Source organism: Garra rufa, unplaced genomic scaffold (genome assembly GCF_049309525.1).
Source record: "Garra rufa unplaced genomic scaffold, GarRuf1.0 hap1_unplaced_004, whole genome shotgun sequence".
In the NCBI taxonomy this organism is placed as follows: domain Eukaryota; kingdom Metazoa; phylum Chordata; class Actinopteri; order Cypriniformes; family Cyprinidae; genus Garra; species Garra rufa.
This window is the reverse complement of record NW_027394279.1, coordinates 1,095,151-1,112,087: the sequence shown is the minus strand read 5'-3', so window position 1 is coordinate 1,112,087 and position 16,937 is coordinate 1,095,151. Positions and strand designations below refer to the sequence as shown.

Genomic DNA, 16,937 nt, shown 5'->3' with positions numbered 1-16,937 from the left:
CTCTAACTTCAAAAATCATGCAAAACACTTCTAACACCTTCAGATATGTTTCTCTGTGTTGCAAAATAGGTTTTATTCATGCACAGACTGCAATTTTAATTTTTGGCCGAGTTTCAGCTTGCATTGCCAGAACCAAGTTTGTTATGTGCTGAAATGCCTTTTTCTGACATTTCAGTCTCTAACTTCAAAAATCATGCAAAACACTTCTAACACCTTCAGATATGTTTCTCTGTGTTGCAAAATAGGTTTTATTCATGCACAGACTGCAATTTTAATTTTGGACCGAGTTTCAGCTTGCATTGCCAGAACCAAGTTTGTTATGTGCTGAAAAGCCTTTTTCTGACATTTCAGGCTCTAACTTCAAAAATCATGCAAAACACTTCTAACACCTTCAGATATGTTTCTCTGTGTTGCAAAATAGGTTTTATTCATGCACAGACTGCAATTTTAATTTTGGGCCGAGTTTCACCTTGCATTGCCTGAACCAAGTTTGTTATGTGCTGAAACGCCGTTTTCTGACATTTCAGGCTCTAACTTCAAAAATCATGCAAAACACTTCTAACACCTTCAGATATGTTTATCTGTGCTGCAAAATAGGTTTTATTCATGCACAGACTGCAATTTTAATTTTGGGCCGAGTTTCATCTTGCAATACCAGAACCAAGTTTATGGAATGTCCCCACAATTCACAAAAACAAACATGTGTGTGTGTGTGTGCGTGTGTGTGTGTGTGTGTGTGTGTGTGTGTGTGTGTGTGTGTGTGTGTGTGTGTGTGTTTGTGTTTTAGTAGAGTAGTGTTGTGTCTTAGAGTAGTTCAATAAATCATTGTTTCATTAAAAGAAGTGTCTTGACTTTATGTTCACAAAAGTTCTATCTGTGTTTAGATCAAGCTACCTCAGCTTTAAAATTTCCTAACGTAATATTTTGGTTTATTTGTGATCTTGGCCAGGATCATAATATAAACCTTTTTGAGTTGATACAGTATACTGAATTGACGACTTCGCCGGACGAATGGTCAAGAAGTGTAATCTATTAACTCTGAATCAATTTAATCAAGTTACGAATCTCTCGATTCGATTCATTTTTTGAATCATTATAAATTTGAGCTAATTAATACTACAATGTGGAATAGCAAATTATATTTTTATTATAGCCTAATGTGTCACTTTGAAAGCTAAAGTCTTCAGATTTACAATGATCCAGAGTCCATTTCAGGAATAATATTTTAGGCTCCCAGTTTTTTTTTTTTTTTTTTTTTACATTTTCTTAGACACGTAAAATTACAGAATTACAGTTTAGCTACTATATTGCCTCAGCTCACATTCAAGTGCTGCACAGCTCAGCTCTGTGAATGGTAAATCAGGCCTGTAATTCTGATGAGCTGAAGGCCCGGGCAAGGTTGTTTGCATTTTGGTTGCAAATTTTTCCAACAAATTTTGGTTTAATATTTAACATTCTTATTTAAATGTATTATTTATTTGAAATTTATTTGTTATTTTAGTGGTAAAAATCTTCCACCATCACAGCCCTATAGCCATGCCGACTTATTTACATGTTGTGGTAAACACAGACTAAAAAAAATATCTTTTACGGTGGACCTGTCATACCACAGTAGCCATATATGCCATCATACCGCCCAGCCCTAGTGTAGCCTATGGTTTCACTTCAATGTCCTGGCAAACCACTCTGTCCTTACAATGCAGTGTGTTTTCTGGTTCATGTTTGGTGAAACTAAAATACCTATAGTTTCAATACAATGTCCTGGCAAACCATTCTGTCCTCACAATGCAGTGTGTTTTCTGGTTCATGTTTGGTGTAACTAAAATGCCTATGGTTTCACTTCAATGTCCTGGCAAACCATTCTGTCATCACAATGCAGTGTGTTTTCTGTTAAACAGTGTGTAACTCTACCTCAAGTCTCTGTCAACTTTCTATTTTGCAGATATAAAGTAAGCACACTCAACCAAAATGACAATACCTGTTCTGAACTTGCTTCTGGGAAGGGTCTTGACATCTCAGTAACGGTGTCTGCATTCATCCTTCAAAGAAAGAATGAATGTACATAAATATTGATATCAAATATTTTCACAAGCTAAAAAAGAAAAAAAATCATGTGATGGCCCGCGAAACTTGCAGAATCTTAAAGTACTAAGATCCAGGGGCCGTATGTATAAAACTTCTAAGAAATGCTCTTAAGAGTAGTCTTAAACTTTGACTTAAGTGTCAAAAAATTCTTAGTAAGAAGTAGGACTTTTTTAAGAGTAGGAGACTTTTATAAAGAATCTAAAAGCAACTTTCAGTAAAGTTTGAGACTGATTCTTAAGTTCTGACTTAAGTGTTGTAAATTAAAGACTACAATGATTGAAACACAAACTGGCCACCCTTGACCTCTGAATCAGCCAATAGTGAGCCTGCTCATGTGAGTCACAGCAGCACAACACCAATTATTTGATGTAACTACAACACAATCATTTAATTAAGACACTATTTAATATTTCAGTGTATTTAAACAAATGCTTTGCATTGTGGAAAATTATCACAAATTATTATTAATGCTTTGAAATCCATGTCTCCTCATTTACAGTTGGAGCAATGATGTGAACAGCTCCAAGAACTCAAAGAAAGCCCACAAACTTAAAAGTTTCTTATTTTGCAGCTTGGTTTGACGGTCAGTTGGAAAGTCAATAAACTGCCTTTAAGTTGTGGCCAAGAGAGAGAAAAAAGTGTTACTGATTTTGTAAGCATATTGCATATTTGCTTGGAGTCAATTGTTTTACTTTTATTTTATTTTTTTGATAATAATGCAGTAAAATGTGTCATATTTTTTGGCATTGCTGTCCTACAAAGAAATTGTAAACACATGCAAAAACAAGAGAGGACCAACACAAAATTAATAACTGATTATGTTGTATTCAATGTCAATGTTGACAGTTTAGTGATTTTGTCACTAGATTTGTTGACGTCCTTCCCCCTTTTGAGACTTAGAGACTAAACCTTATTTAGATTACAACACTCACTGATATATTTATATTATATAGATCAGTGAACTCACCATTATGTCATCATCCTCATCAGCTACATTGTGTGACTGTTTTAACTACTTTCAATTGAAAGCAGTTAGCAACATTGATCAGTGTTTTTTTTTTTCATATTTTGATGGTTTAAGTGAAATGTGAGGTCATTAAAACCCTCCACACATCACTTTGTCACTGATGTGTTTGGTGAGGTTAGTGTCACAATATTTAAGACCCTGCTTACTGTGTCATCACCAGTGCTTTGCTGCATTTTTACAATCTTTCAAATTTTCCAGTGAAAATAAATAAACAAACAAACATAATATTGCAGCTAGAGCATTGTTTTGTAGAGTGGATTAAGTTATTATGCTTATTACTTGGTCAATTACAAAAATAAATACATTAAAGAATGCTTGATGGTCACGATTGTATCAGTTTTATCTACTCCATATCATCATATGGTCACCGTGATTTTGCCAAGTAGGATGTGATCCTGGATTAACATGCTTTGTTGATCCTGGATCAACATTTCAATCAACCAATCACAACCTTCTGACGTCATTAGTGTGTGCCGACCAAGCCATCATCAATCCATTTTTGAATCTTTCCGACCGTTTTCCACACAGACAGACCCAAAGAGGTAAGTTATTCTATCTTCTTTGCTTTAAACGTCCTTGTAACCCAAAATTATAAATATATTTATTAAATAAAAAAAAATACATGACATTAAATACTTAAATAACATATATATTGCTGCACTGAACAACTGCATTCAAGCCTTTCCCTCGTTTTTTTTGCCAAAAAGTGAATGTATCTGCATGTTAACCGTATTTAGGAGTGCATACGCGAATACAAAGTAAATTCATAGATTATTATTATTATTTGTTAAATGTACGATCATAAACTGCTGAATTTAGGAGAGGGGGGGGGGGTAACCGCGATATGGATTTTAATTGTTCATGTGATTGTTGATTTTCATAAGGCTGTGATTAAATTAACCAAACGTGAGTCATGTTTAATAGTAAGGACGTTGCGCTATTGTGCGAGTTACAAGTTCACCGTTTCAATAATTTATGTGTGTTTGAATGAGCAGCAGGACGTTGGAAGACATTTCAAAATAAAAGTTCCATGTATTAACATGTTGATCCGGGACCATCATAATCATTTCAGTAAAGTCTAAATTTACTAATGTTGATCCTGTACCATCATAATCATTTCAGTATGGTCTAAATTTACTAATGTTGATCCTGGACCATCATAATCATTTCAGTACAGTCTAAATTTTCTAATGTTGATCCTGGACCATCATAATCATTTCAGTACAGTCTATGTTTTCTAATGTTGATCCTGGACCATCATAATCATTTCAGTATGGTCTAAATTTACTAATGTTGATCCTGTACCATCATAATCATTTCAGTATGGTCTAAATTTACTAATGTTGATCCAGGACCATCATGATCATTTCAGTACAGTCTAAGTTTACTAATGTTGATCCGGGACCATCATAATCATTTCAGTATGGTCTAAATTTACTAATGTTGATCCTGTACCATCATAATCATTTCAGTACAGTCTAAATTTACTAATGTTGATCCTGGACCATCATAATCATTTCAGTACAGTCTATGTTTTCTAATGTTGATCCTGGACCATCATAATCATTTCAGTACAGTCTAAATTTACTAATGTTGATCCTGGACCATCATAATCATTTCAGTACAGTCTAAATTTTCTAATGTTGATCCTGGACCATCATAATCATTTCAGTACAGTCTAAATTTACTAATGTTGATCCGGGACCATCATAATCATTTCAGTATGGTCTAAATTTACTAATGTTGATCCTGGACCATCATAATCATTTCAGTACAGTCTAAATTTTCTAATGTTGATCCTGGACCATCATAATCATTTCAGTACAGTCTAAATTTACTAATGTTGATCCAGGACCATCATAATCATTTCAGTACAGTCTAAATTTACTAAAGTTGATCCAGGACCATCATAATCATTTCAGCGCAGCAATTTTTAAGGGAACTATAGCGCTTGTTGGTATATTTGTATCTTAAACTGAATGTATTTATATTAACAGAATTGCTTTTTTTAATGAACACTGTTTGATTTATCATGACTGGTAAGTGTTTACATTCATTGTTTAATAAACATGTACATACCCTTTAGAAGTTTTATACTGTATTTGGTATTTCTAAAATAAATAATTCCATTCATCCATCCTTCCTTCTTTCCCTCCTTCCTTCCTTTTAAACACAGATCTCCAATGGGATTCTTTAGTGGGCTGTATTGGGCCATATAGCCTTTCTGCTGCCCATTTAAAATCATTGTACGAGCCTGGATACATACCAGATGTGGTAAGTTAATAATGCATTATTAATGGTAGATTCATTTTAGAATGTTATGCTTTTTGTTTTGTTCTGTTTTTTAAACCTGGGTTCTAACTATAAGTATTGTTAATAGGTAATCGATGCCCTCATGTCAATTACCTGCAAGGTATGAAATATATTACTTGTTATGAACCATTGTAATAATATTTTTTGGCACTATAAAGCCATTATTTTTCTCATTAAGAAATTTGAGGATGTGTACAGTGTTTGCACGCAATCGATGACCAAGATTCTGGCGGGATCACAGAGAGTCAAAAGCCAGTACTTTTGCAAGGTGCTGTAAATATTTTGTATACATACCCAATATTAGACATTTAAGAAATAAAGCTGTGACAGTAGCAATGCAAAATGGAACTCCGGAAACAAGTATCATTTCCAGTGGATTTTTGAATATAGGTCTTATTTTGGTTGAGCCAATGTAGCATATGATAAGGATATGTTTCCAGATAAAAATATAACTTTAATACCTACAATTCATTATAAATAATACATAGAAAATACATTGTTAAAAGAAGTACACATGATATTCCATATAATTTGATTTTATTAATCATTCTGTTTTTCCAGAAATGCTACTTAAATGCTACAGTAAAATTATTGGAGCCCACCTGGTAAATGGAAATCACTGGACACTTTTTGTGAGTAGGCCAAATCATAACATACTAGACTAAATGCAATAACTGACCATTTATGTTTTGTCCTGCAAGATATTTTGCTGCAGATAACAAAATATAGTGAAAACAATTTAACAAAGGCATTAGTTCACTATTAAGAGATTTAAGTTTATTAATACATATTTGACAACTTGTCATTTGACAGTTCTGACAACGTAAGTTGATGAATAATGAAAAAAAAATCTAATTGGTTCTAAACATTCATGTTTAAAATTATTCAACCCCCAAATGTCAAATTTGGTGCAGATTTTTTTATTCTTTAAAAACCAGCAATAAACACTGCTTGGAAGTGCCTACCCAGCAAACATTGGTCCGACGGCGACGTCCTGTCCCTGGCCAAAAATAGTCGCGGTAGGACGACAAAATACGCAAAAAAAATTAACACAAAATATTTCTTAAAAATGCATTCAGATGCATTTGTACATGTCTACAATTATATGTGGTTGCATGTAAAGTTGTTACTTTGACTTTTAGCTGAGTGTAGTTCAAAATATACCCGGTTGTGAAAGGACGTCCAGCAGGTGACGTCTTTTACACGTGCATTTATAGTCCATCGTCAACCTCTATAAAATCCTTATGAAATATGCAAAAGCAATTGTGCTTACATTCACATTCACATTGGCATACTACAGTAATTAATTTAAGTGCCCAAAGTAGTTTCTTAAGAGGTTGTTAATAGACGTCCACTGACGTCCTTTAAACGTTTAGTAAGACCCATGCAAACCAGCACGGAAATCTTTATTTAAAAAACTTCCATTTGTTTTACATCTTGTTTTATGTCAAATTCTATTCACAAATTGCTTGTTGTTAAGTGTGAAATCACTGCATTTACCCATTATTCCACCAGTTTCCCATACATTACAATATGATTTAATTATTTCGTTTTTAATGATTAAATATGTATAGGCTATATACATAAGTTATTCATAAATTCACAATTTAAAGTCTGAGCTGGATGCAAAAACTGCTGCCAAGATGTTGTTACAAATCTCGCGATATGGTATCTCTATAGCAGATTATCTCGCGATATGACAGTTTGTATACTCAATATTCCAGATCAATAGGTGGTGGTAATGCATCTTTTTATGCTGGTTTGGCAAAATCGCCAAAAACACCAGGGGCCTCATGTATCAACGCTGCGTACGCACAAAAACTTTGCGTACGCCAGATTTCACGCTCACGTTTGGATTTACTAACGATGAAATTAACGTGAGAATGTGCGTTGATCCACGCCAACTCCATGTCTGGCGGACGTGTATTTTTTGTGCGTGTGTTTGTTTTATTTCCCTTGGCGACTCCTAGAGGCAATTATTTTAAATTGCACACTACAAAGTATCGCACCAACACATGTGGAAAACATTGCTATTAATTTATAATTGATAAAATTGGTTAATTGAGACAATATTTTTCTACCAATTATGTGATTTAGAACATATAAAAGCATTTGCAAATGTATACATCCCTTAGTCTATGGCAATGGCAGTGTTGGCCTTATTGGAGGACATTGTCAATGGCCAAATCCGAAGGGAACGCGTTTTTAGGGATCACAGTGATTTTCTGGCCCACGATGATGACTGGCTTATAAGCTGTTTCAGATTTCCAAGAGCTATCCTCTTGGAGCTCTTTGCTGAGTTGGGTCCAAATTTGGAGACAGCGAGGAGCCACGCATTACCCGTTCCCTTACAGGTGCTGATAACGCTTGGTTTCCTGGCAAATTGTTCTTTCCAAAGGGAACTGGCAGATCGCTCGGGTTTAAGCCAGTCGTCTTTGAGCCGTGCAATGCCAGCTGTATGGGACGGGATCATCCGCATGTCTAGAAGGTATATAAGATTTCCATACCATGCAGTTGACCAGCCAAACAAAGCGCAATTTGCAGCGATCACCGGTTATCCTAATGTAAGCGCAAGCGATCGACTGCACGGACATTGCTATAAAGGCGCCATCTGAAGAACAATTTGGATACGTGAATCAGAAACAGCTAAGTTTTACTTTATTTTATTTTATTGAGCGTAATTATTTAACTGCATATCAGGAGACCGCGGTTATCCATTAAAGACGTGGCTGTTAACCCCCCTCAACAACCCACAAACTGACCAAGAGCGCAGATACAATGATGCCCATTCTCGCACTTGTAGAGCGGGCGATTGGGCAGCTGAAATGCCGGTGGCACCAGAGCCGTGCACAGACCTTTTGAGGGGCATGTTCTGAAACTGAAAAAAGGGCACCCCCCCCCCCCAACCCCTCCACCACCAAAAAAATAACACACAATAATATTCTTATTTTATATTTAATTAGTATTAATAACTTTTATACAGATAATATACATATAGAGGGTATGTAAATATCTTATAAGTTTACATAAGATATATATATCTTATGTAAACTTATTCAAACAACACTGCGATCCACTGGGATGTCCCTCTCAATGGCTATATAGGCTATATAATATGATGAAATGTTAATAAATTACATCATGTAATTTACAAGCATCAGCAAATTCAGCAGATAACCATAAAATCAAAATAGAAATTTCTTATAAAATATTTTACCTAGCCGACAAGGATCACTCGGTTGCTTTGTGTCAAACTAAATCACATTATGTCAACATCACACCGTGTGGTGAGGCATTATATGAACCTTTATAGACATAGGCCTACTATTGTTTATTTCATAAAGACAACGTTGCACTTAGTTTCTACTGGATTTTCTACTGGATTCTCTATCTTATTGTTAATTCTGCCGTTTTAAATTGATAGATATAGCTTAATTTAATTTCTGGTCTTATCCATCAAACTAATCTGACTAATTTGATTGTTCGCCTTACTCTATAATCACGAGTGCAGCACGTTAGCATTCCATAGCCGGTTAATTTGCCGCTCGCACTCCATTCACGCTTTTAACTCTTGTTTACTATTTTTAGCATTGCGCTGGCCGGTTAACTTGCCATCTGCGTTCCATTCACGTTTTTATTTATTTTTTCTCGTGTTTAATATCGTTAGTACTCTTTTAGCCGGTTCCGTTCCGTTTTTTCTCCCCCTGATCTGTTCTTCAGGAACTCTAACAACATTGGTAAGTTGAAATCATTCTACAATCACGGTGAGTAATGGCTTCTTCTCCTACAATTGTAGTCTGCACTGCTTGCCACATGTATAGCTTATCTATCTCTGTCAGCAGTGAGCCTTATACATGTGATAAATGCAGGAATATAGTCAGGCTGACAGAGAAGATTTCAGAACTAGAGTCACGCATCCAAACTTTAATGGAGGATAGTAAGAATGTGAGGGCCTTAGATACGGTTTTGGATGTGACTAGCTCAGAAAGCCCTGTACATTGTTCGGTTCCGGTAACAACGCCCATGCAGCAGGGCAATTGGGTGACTGTGAGGCGGCATAGTCGCGGGTCAAAACACCGCTCTTCCGTTCCGATCAGAACATCAAACAGGTTCTCCCCACTCAGTGAAGCACCCACTGAGAAACCTGATGAAAGTGCTCTAGTAATTGGCGATTCTATTGTACGGAACGTGAAAATAGAGACACCAGCCAACATAGTCCAATGTTTACCGGGAGCCAGAGCGCCTGACATCTTGGCAAATTTAAAAGTGCTGGCTAATGCTAAACGTAAATTCAGTAAGATTGTTATTCACGTCGGCGCTAATGATGTTCGACTTCGCCAGTCGGAGATCACTAAAAATAATGTTAAAGAGGTGTGTGAACTTGCAAGTACGATGTCAGACACTGTAATATGCTCTGGTCCCCTCCCGGCTTATCGTGGTGACGAGATTCACAGTAGACTGTGGTCACTCCATGGCTGGATGTCAAAGTGGTGCCCGCAAAATAACATAGGTTTCATAGACAATTGGACAAGCTTTTGGGGCAGACCTGACCTGTTGAAAAGAGATGGTCTTCATCCCTCCGGATGTGGAGCATCTCTTCTATCTAGAAATATGGCACATAGTCTTAGAGTTTGCACTTGACTCACTGGGGCCCAGGTCAGGAAGCAGACAGATTGGCTAAACCGACCGTCTGCTAGCCGCCTCACGTCACAGAAATCAGTTAATTCTCAGCACATAGAGACCCTTTCACCTAGATATCACTCTATAGAGACTGTGTCTGTTCCCCGAGCTAGAAAACACAAAAAACGCCTGAATCAAATCAAGACTAACAATTTAATTGATGTTCAACAAATAAAAAATATATATAATACAGAGAAACAATTGATAAAGCTTGGCTTATTGAATATCAGGTCCCTTTCTACGAAAGCACTTTTTGTAAATGATATGATCACTGATCATAACCTAGATGTGCTCTGTTTGACAGAAACCTGGCTAAAACCAGACGATTACATTATTTTAAACGAGTCCACCCCCCAAGATTACTGTTATAAACATGAACCGCGTCTAAAAGGTAAAGGAGGAGGTGTTTCTACTATTTATAGCAGTATTCTCAATGTCTCTCAGAGAACGGGCTTCAATTATAACTCGTTTGAAGTTATGGTGCTTCATATAGCATTATCCAGAGAAACAAGTACTAATGATAAATCCCCTGTGACGTTTGTGTTAGCTACTGTATACAGGCCACCAGGGCACCATACAGACTTTATTAAAGAATTTGCTGATTTTCTATCCGAATTAGTGTTGGCCGCAGATAAAGTCTTAATAGTGGGTGATTTTAACATCCATGTTGATAATGAAAAAGATGCATTAGGAACAGCATTTATAGATATTTTGAACTCGATTGGGGTTAGACAACACGTGTCAGGTCCTACTCATTGCCGAAATCATACTCTAGATTTAATACTGTCACATGGAATTGATGTTAATGGCGTTGAAATTCTGCAGCAAAGCGATGATATCTCAGATCATTATCTAGTCTCTTGTATAATCCAGATAGCTAAAACTGTTAATTCAATTCCTTGCTACAAATACGGTAGAACCATCACTTCTACTACAAAAGACTGCTTTGTAAGTAATCTTCCTGACTTATCTGAACTCCTCAGCATATCCAATAGCTCAGAAAAACTTGATGATGTAATAGAAACTATGGACTCTCTCTTTTCTAGCACTTTAGATACAGTTGCTCCAGTGCGCCTAAAAAAGATTAAGAAAAACAGTGTAACACCGTGGTATAACGATCATACCCGCGCCCTAAAGAGAAAAGCACGAAAACTGGAACGCAGCTGGAGGAAAACAAAACTAGAGGTTTTTCGTACTGCTTGGCGTGAATGTAATTTATCTTATAGGAAAGCATTAAAAACTGCCAGATCGGATTACTTTTCATCTCTCTTAGAAGAAAACAAACATAACCCTAGGTATTTGTTCAATACTGTGGTTAAATTAACTAAAAATATTGCAGCAACAGGTTTAGACATTTCCCAAAAGCACAGCAGTAATGACTTTATGACGTACTTTACCTCCAAGATAGACACTATTAGAGATAAAATTGTAACCATACAGCCGCCCGCTACAGTATCGCATCAGATAGTGCGTTGTAGATCTCCTGAGGAACAATTCCATTCATTCTCTATTATAGGAGAGGAGGAATTGTATAAACTTGTTAAATCATCTAAACCCACAACATGTATGTTAGACCCTATTCCATCTAAGCTACTAAAGGAGGTACTTCCAGAAGTCATAGATCCTCTTCTGAATATTATTAATTCGTCACTATCATTAGGATATGTCCCCAAAACCTTCAAAATAGCTGTTATTAAGCCACTCATTAAAAAACCACAACTTGACCCCTATGAATTAATTAACTACAGACCAATTTCGAATCTCCCTTTTCTGTCAAAGATACTAGAAAAGGTAGTATCTTCACAATTATGCTCCTTCTTAGAGAAAAATGGTATCTGCGAGGATTTCCAGTCAGGTTTTAGACCATATCATAGTACTGAGACTGCTCTAATTAGAGTAACAAATGACCTGCTATTGTCAAGCGATCGTGGTTGCATCTCTCTATTAGTGCTACTGGATCTTAGTGCCGCATTTGATACTATTGACCACAACATTCTTTTAAATAGACTTGAAAATTATGTAGGCATTAGTGGTAGTGCACTGGCATGGTTCAAATCGTACTTGTCTGACCGTCATCAGTTTGTGGCAATAAATGAAGAGGTATCATTTAGATCGCAAGTGCAGTATGGAGTACCTCAAGGCTCAGTGCTAGGGCCATTACTTTTTACGCTTTACATGTTACCCTTGGGAGATATCATCAGGAAACATGGTGTTAGCTTTCATTGTTACGCTGATGATACTCAGCTCTATATCTCTTCGCAGCCCGGCAAAACATATCCATTCGAAAAACTAACAGAATGCATAGCTGATATTAAAAACTGGATGGCGAATAACTTCTTACTGTTAAATTCTGAAAAAACAGAGGTATTAATTATTGGACCTAAAACCTCCACAAGTAATGACCTAAAACACAGTCTAATACTAGATGGCTGCTCTGTAAATTCGTCGTCATCAGTTAGGAACCTAGGCGTCCTATTCGATAGCAATCTCTCCTTTGAGAGCCACATTTCTAGCATCTGCAAAACAGCATTTTTCCATCTTAAAAATATATCGAAATTACGACCTATGCTATCAATGTCAAATGCTGAAACATTAATTCATGCGTTCATGACCTCAAGGATAGATTATTGTAATGCTTTATTGGGTGGTTGTTCTGCACGCTTAATAAACAAACTCCAGCTGGTCCAAAATGCAGCAGCTAGAGTTCTTACTAGAACCAGAAAGTATGACCATATTAGCCCGGTTCTGTCAGCACTGCATTGGCTCCCTATTAAACATCGTATAGATTTTAAAATCTTGCTTATTACTTATAAAGCCCTCAATGGTTTAGCTCCTCAGTACTTGAACGAGCTCCTATCGTATTATAGTCCTTCACGTCCGCTGCGTTCTCAAAATTCTGGCAATTTGATAATACCTAGAATATCAAAATCAACTGCCGGCGGCAGATCATTTTCTTATCTAGCGCCTAAACTCTGGAACAATCTACCTAACACTGTTCGGGAGGCAGACACACTCTGTCAGTTTAAATCTAGATTAAAGACACATCTCTTTAACCTGGCTTACACATAAAATCATTAACACATTTCTATAATTCAAATCCGTTAAAGGATTGTTAGGCTGCATTAATTAGGTCAACCGGAACCGAAAACACCTCCCATAACACCTGATGCACTCGTTGCATCGTAAAAAGAATGGCATCTACGCTAATATTAGTCTGTTTCATTCTTATTCCGAGGTCACCGTAGCCACCAGATCCAGCCTGTATCTGGATCAGATGGTCACTCCAGTCCCCCGGATCCAGTCCGTACCCAGCTTAGATCGTGGATCACCACCTAGAGATGACTTCAATAGCCGTGGATGTCAACCAGATGAGCTCCAAGGCAGATCATCAATAAAGACCTCGTCAACCTTGACGGCCATTGGCACTACACCACAGGATCCTGATGAGTTCTCTACAATCAGACATTGGTACAAACTGTTGTTTGGTCTGGCCAGAGGAGAACTGGTCCCCCGACTGAGCCTGGTTTCTCCCAAGGTTTTTTTCTCCATTTCTGTCACCTGTGGAGTTTTGGTTCCTTGCCGCTGTCGCCTCTGGCTTGCTTAGTTGGGGACATTTTCCAGCGATATCGTATACTATTTGAACTGAACTGACGATGATATCACTGAATTCATTGATGAACTGCCTTTAATCTGAAAATTGATTGTTACAATAATGCGTTACTTACACACTATTGTGCTGTTTAAATACTGTGCAGTTGCTTTGACACAATCTGTATTGTAAAAGGCGCTATATAAATAAAGGTGACTTGACTTGACTTGACTTATTCAAACAAGATATTTTACCGTTACAAGACAACGATGTTCATCTGCTTGCGCTCTATGACTCTGACTGATGCGCTGAAACGTAGGCTAAGTCGCGGCTGTTCTCCACCTGCACCTTTACATCGGACCATTTCTTTTTTAATTCGTTCACAGTGCGATGTTCAAACCCCACTGCGTTAACCGCGTCAGCTAAACTCTCCCACTCTATTTTTTTTTTTTTTTTTACAAACTTGCAAATAACAGTTTTTCTCCGGTCTACCGGTGAGGAGCACCTTCAAATCACATTCTGTTAAGTTTCTCTTGCTTGCTTTTTCGTTTGGTTTTGCCAAAGTGGAGTCATTACCATATTAATACGGGGGAGGAGGCAGGGAGGGGTTTTGCGCTCGTGCATGTGCGCTCAATTTCACGTTAATTCGGATGTACAAAGAGATATGCGTGGAATTCCGCGTACGCAGTATTTCATACATCTGATTTTTTTACTGCGTACGCACATTTACAGCTTTGTCCGTACGCAATGTTTTAGTAATAATTCAACGCAAGTCTTTGTACATGAGGCCCCAGAAGAAGAGGAGTGAGCCGTAACGTACACGAGGAGAGAGTTTTTTGAGTTTACAAATCATTAAAAATTCACCGATGGGTAAGTACATTTTGAGGTATTTTATTAATGTATTTTATTTTTACTTGTTTTACTCGGAGGAACCAAAAGCAAGTATAAGCACACTGTCAAGTTAAATTAAGTTGGGCTAAAGTTAGCTAGTATGCTAAAAGGTAATGTTTAATGCTAGGGCCTTTTTTAACCCTAAAAAGAAACTCATCTGTGGCAAAATAAAAAGTTTATGAAAATTAAAAGTTGAAGTAGCCAGCTTTCGAATATTTTTAAATTCTCAATTTGTTGTTTTATGTGTATCACAGAATGTTAAAGTGTGTTTGTGTTAATGACTTGTATGAGATATATGAAAAATTATATATTCAGTATACTATATGCATTGACAGTATACTATATGCATTGACACACACACACACACACACACACACACACACACACACATATATATATATATATATATATATATTTCTTTATTATTAGTCAAGCTATAAAAGGAAAAAAAAAAAACAATAGTTAAATGTATATATGTACTTTGATATCAATGACATGCAGCACATAAGAGCACATCGGTTGATTAAACATGTTTAAAGATTAAATTAAAAAGTACTACTCAGATGTAGCATTCTGAAAGTTTATTTCTGAAAATAAATGAAATGAAAGACTGTGATATGTTAAAACTGTAGGAGGAGCTCAGGAATAATTCACTGAAATCTGTAAATTAATTTGAGCATGGCTGACTTCAATAAGTGCTTTAAAAGTATTTTGTAATTTCAGATTTGCTAAACATGTCCTCTGACTATCAAAGAAAGTGGAGATGTTGAAAGGCAAGAGTTGATGCCTTAGCGGAAGAGGACAGCAGCTCAGAATCCGAGGGGACAGTGGAGCCTGCCTTGGTGTTTTACAATTTCAAATAGTTGGAACCAGATAATTACCCCATGCCATCAGCAAGTAAGGAATATTATATGGTGTTTGAAACGCAGGCCATTTATGGGAAATTCATCAAAGCAAAGTTTGCAAACAGTCAGTTTGTAAATCTTTTATTAGAGGTACAAGTAGTTGTTTATCGATAATCTAATGCCAATATCGATACCATTGTTTTTGTTTGCTGTCAATTCTGTCTTGCTCTTGAGTTTTCAAAACATTATTACATTATTTTGATTGTGGTGTCACTTTTAGGTTCAGCAACTGTCCAGAGTTGGCCGAATGTCAGTCAGAGACTGTGTATGAACAGGTATGTATTTACCTAGCATTGTTTGTGTGTTTTGCTGTGTCGTATTTCAGAAAAAAATGACAATAGTAACAGTATCCACAATAATAACCTCAACCTTTGGTAATACTATAATTCTGTCACACACTATATCTACTTATATAATTGCCTGTTTTTGTGTTGAAGTTGTAATGTCTGTGCTAAATCAGGTTGTTCGTAGGACTTAAAACAAGATATAAAAACATAATGTTAGTGTAAGAAATGAATGAGTCATTACTTGTCACAAAAACTTTGGATAGGGATAGAGCACTTATTACATGATAGAGAGTGGTTGTGAAAGTGTATGTTTTAACACTGCATGCAATTGGCAAGCTGCACAGTACTTACAATGCATTTTAATATTATGACTGAATCGTTTATTTCACAGAATCATGTCAAATGCCTTAATGGCAAAATTCAACATGCAGGGTGGTGGCCAGCTGGAAAAGGCTGCATTCAAGGCTACACCTTTATATAATATAATACAAGGTAATTTGTGACACATCGTATGTTCCTTGTGTCTTATTTAAAAGACCTGTTTTTATCAGAAATGTCCAAACACATAATTAACATGTTTTAGTCCCGGTGTTCTCATATGTGGACATGTATGAAATCAACATCCTGCATCACGAATTAAGTCGTCACTTTGTTTTGAAATGCATAACATTTTTCTGAGATGTTGATTCATGACACAGAGTTAAAAAATTAGACAAATTTAAATAATTACAAATTATCTTATTTCCATAACAGTGTCACTACATTACTTTTAGACTTTTTGAAGACTAAGGAGAGGGAGTGGTCCTGGTGAAACATTCAATCATTTGGTATCTCAGAGAAGCTATGAAGCTATGCATTGCCTGAACCAACTTTGTTCTGCGCTGAAAAGCTGTTTTCTGACATTTCAGGGTCTAACTTCAAAAATCATGCAAAACACTTCTAACACCTTCAGATATGTTTCTCTGTGTTGCAAAATAGCTTTTATTCATGCACAGAGTGTAAATTTAAAGTGGGACAGAGATTCAGCTTGCATTGCCTGAACCAACTTTGTTCTGCGCTGAAAAGCTGTTTTCTGACATTTCAGGGTCTAACTTCAAAAATCATGCAAAACACTTCTAACACCTTCAGATATGTTTCTCTGTGTTGCAAAATAGGTTTTA

General features: G+C 36.5%; 1 long non-coding RNA gene across 1 annotated transcript; it reads left to right on the top strand.

Moving 5' to 3' along the window:
• The first annotated feature begins 15,116 nt into the window (after positions 1 to 15,116).
• On the top strand, positions 15,117 to 16,269 carry LOC141312714 (uncharacterized). The gene is made up of 3 exons (XR_012349260.1): positions 15,117 to 15,482; positions 15,711 to 15,765; positions 16,169 to 16,269. It is a non-coding gene; the product is annotated as an uncharacterized lncRNA (long non-coding RNA).
• Positions 16,270 to 16,937: the final 668 nt, after the last annotated feature.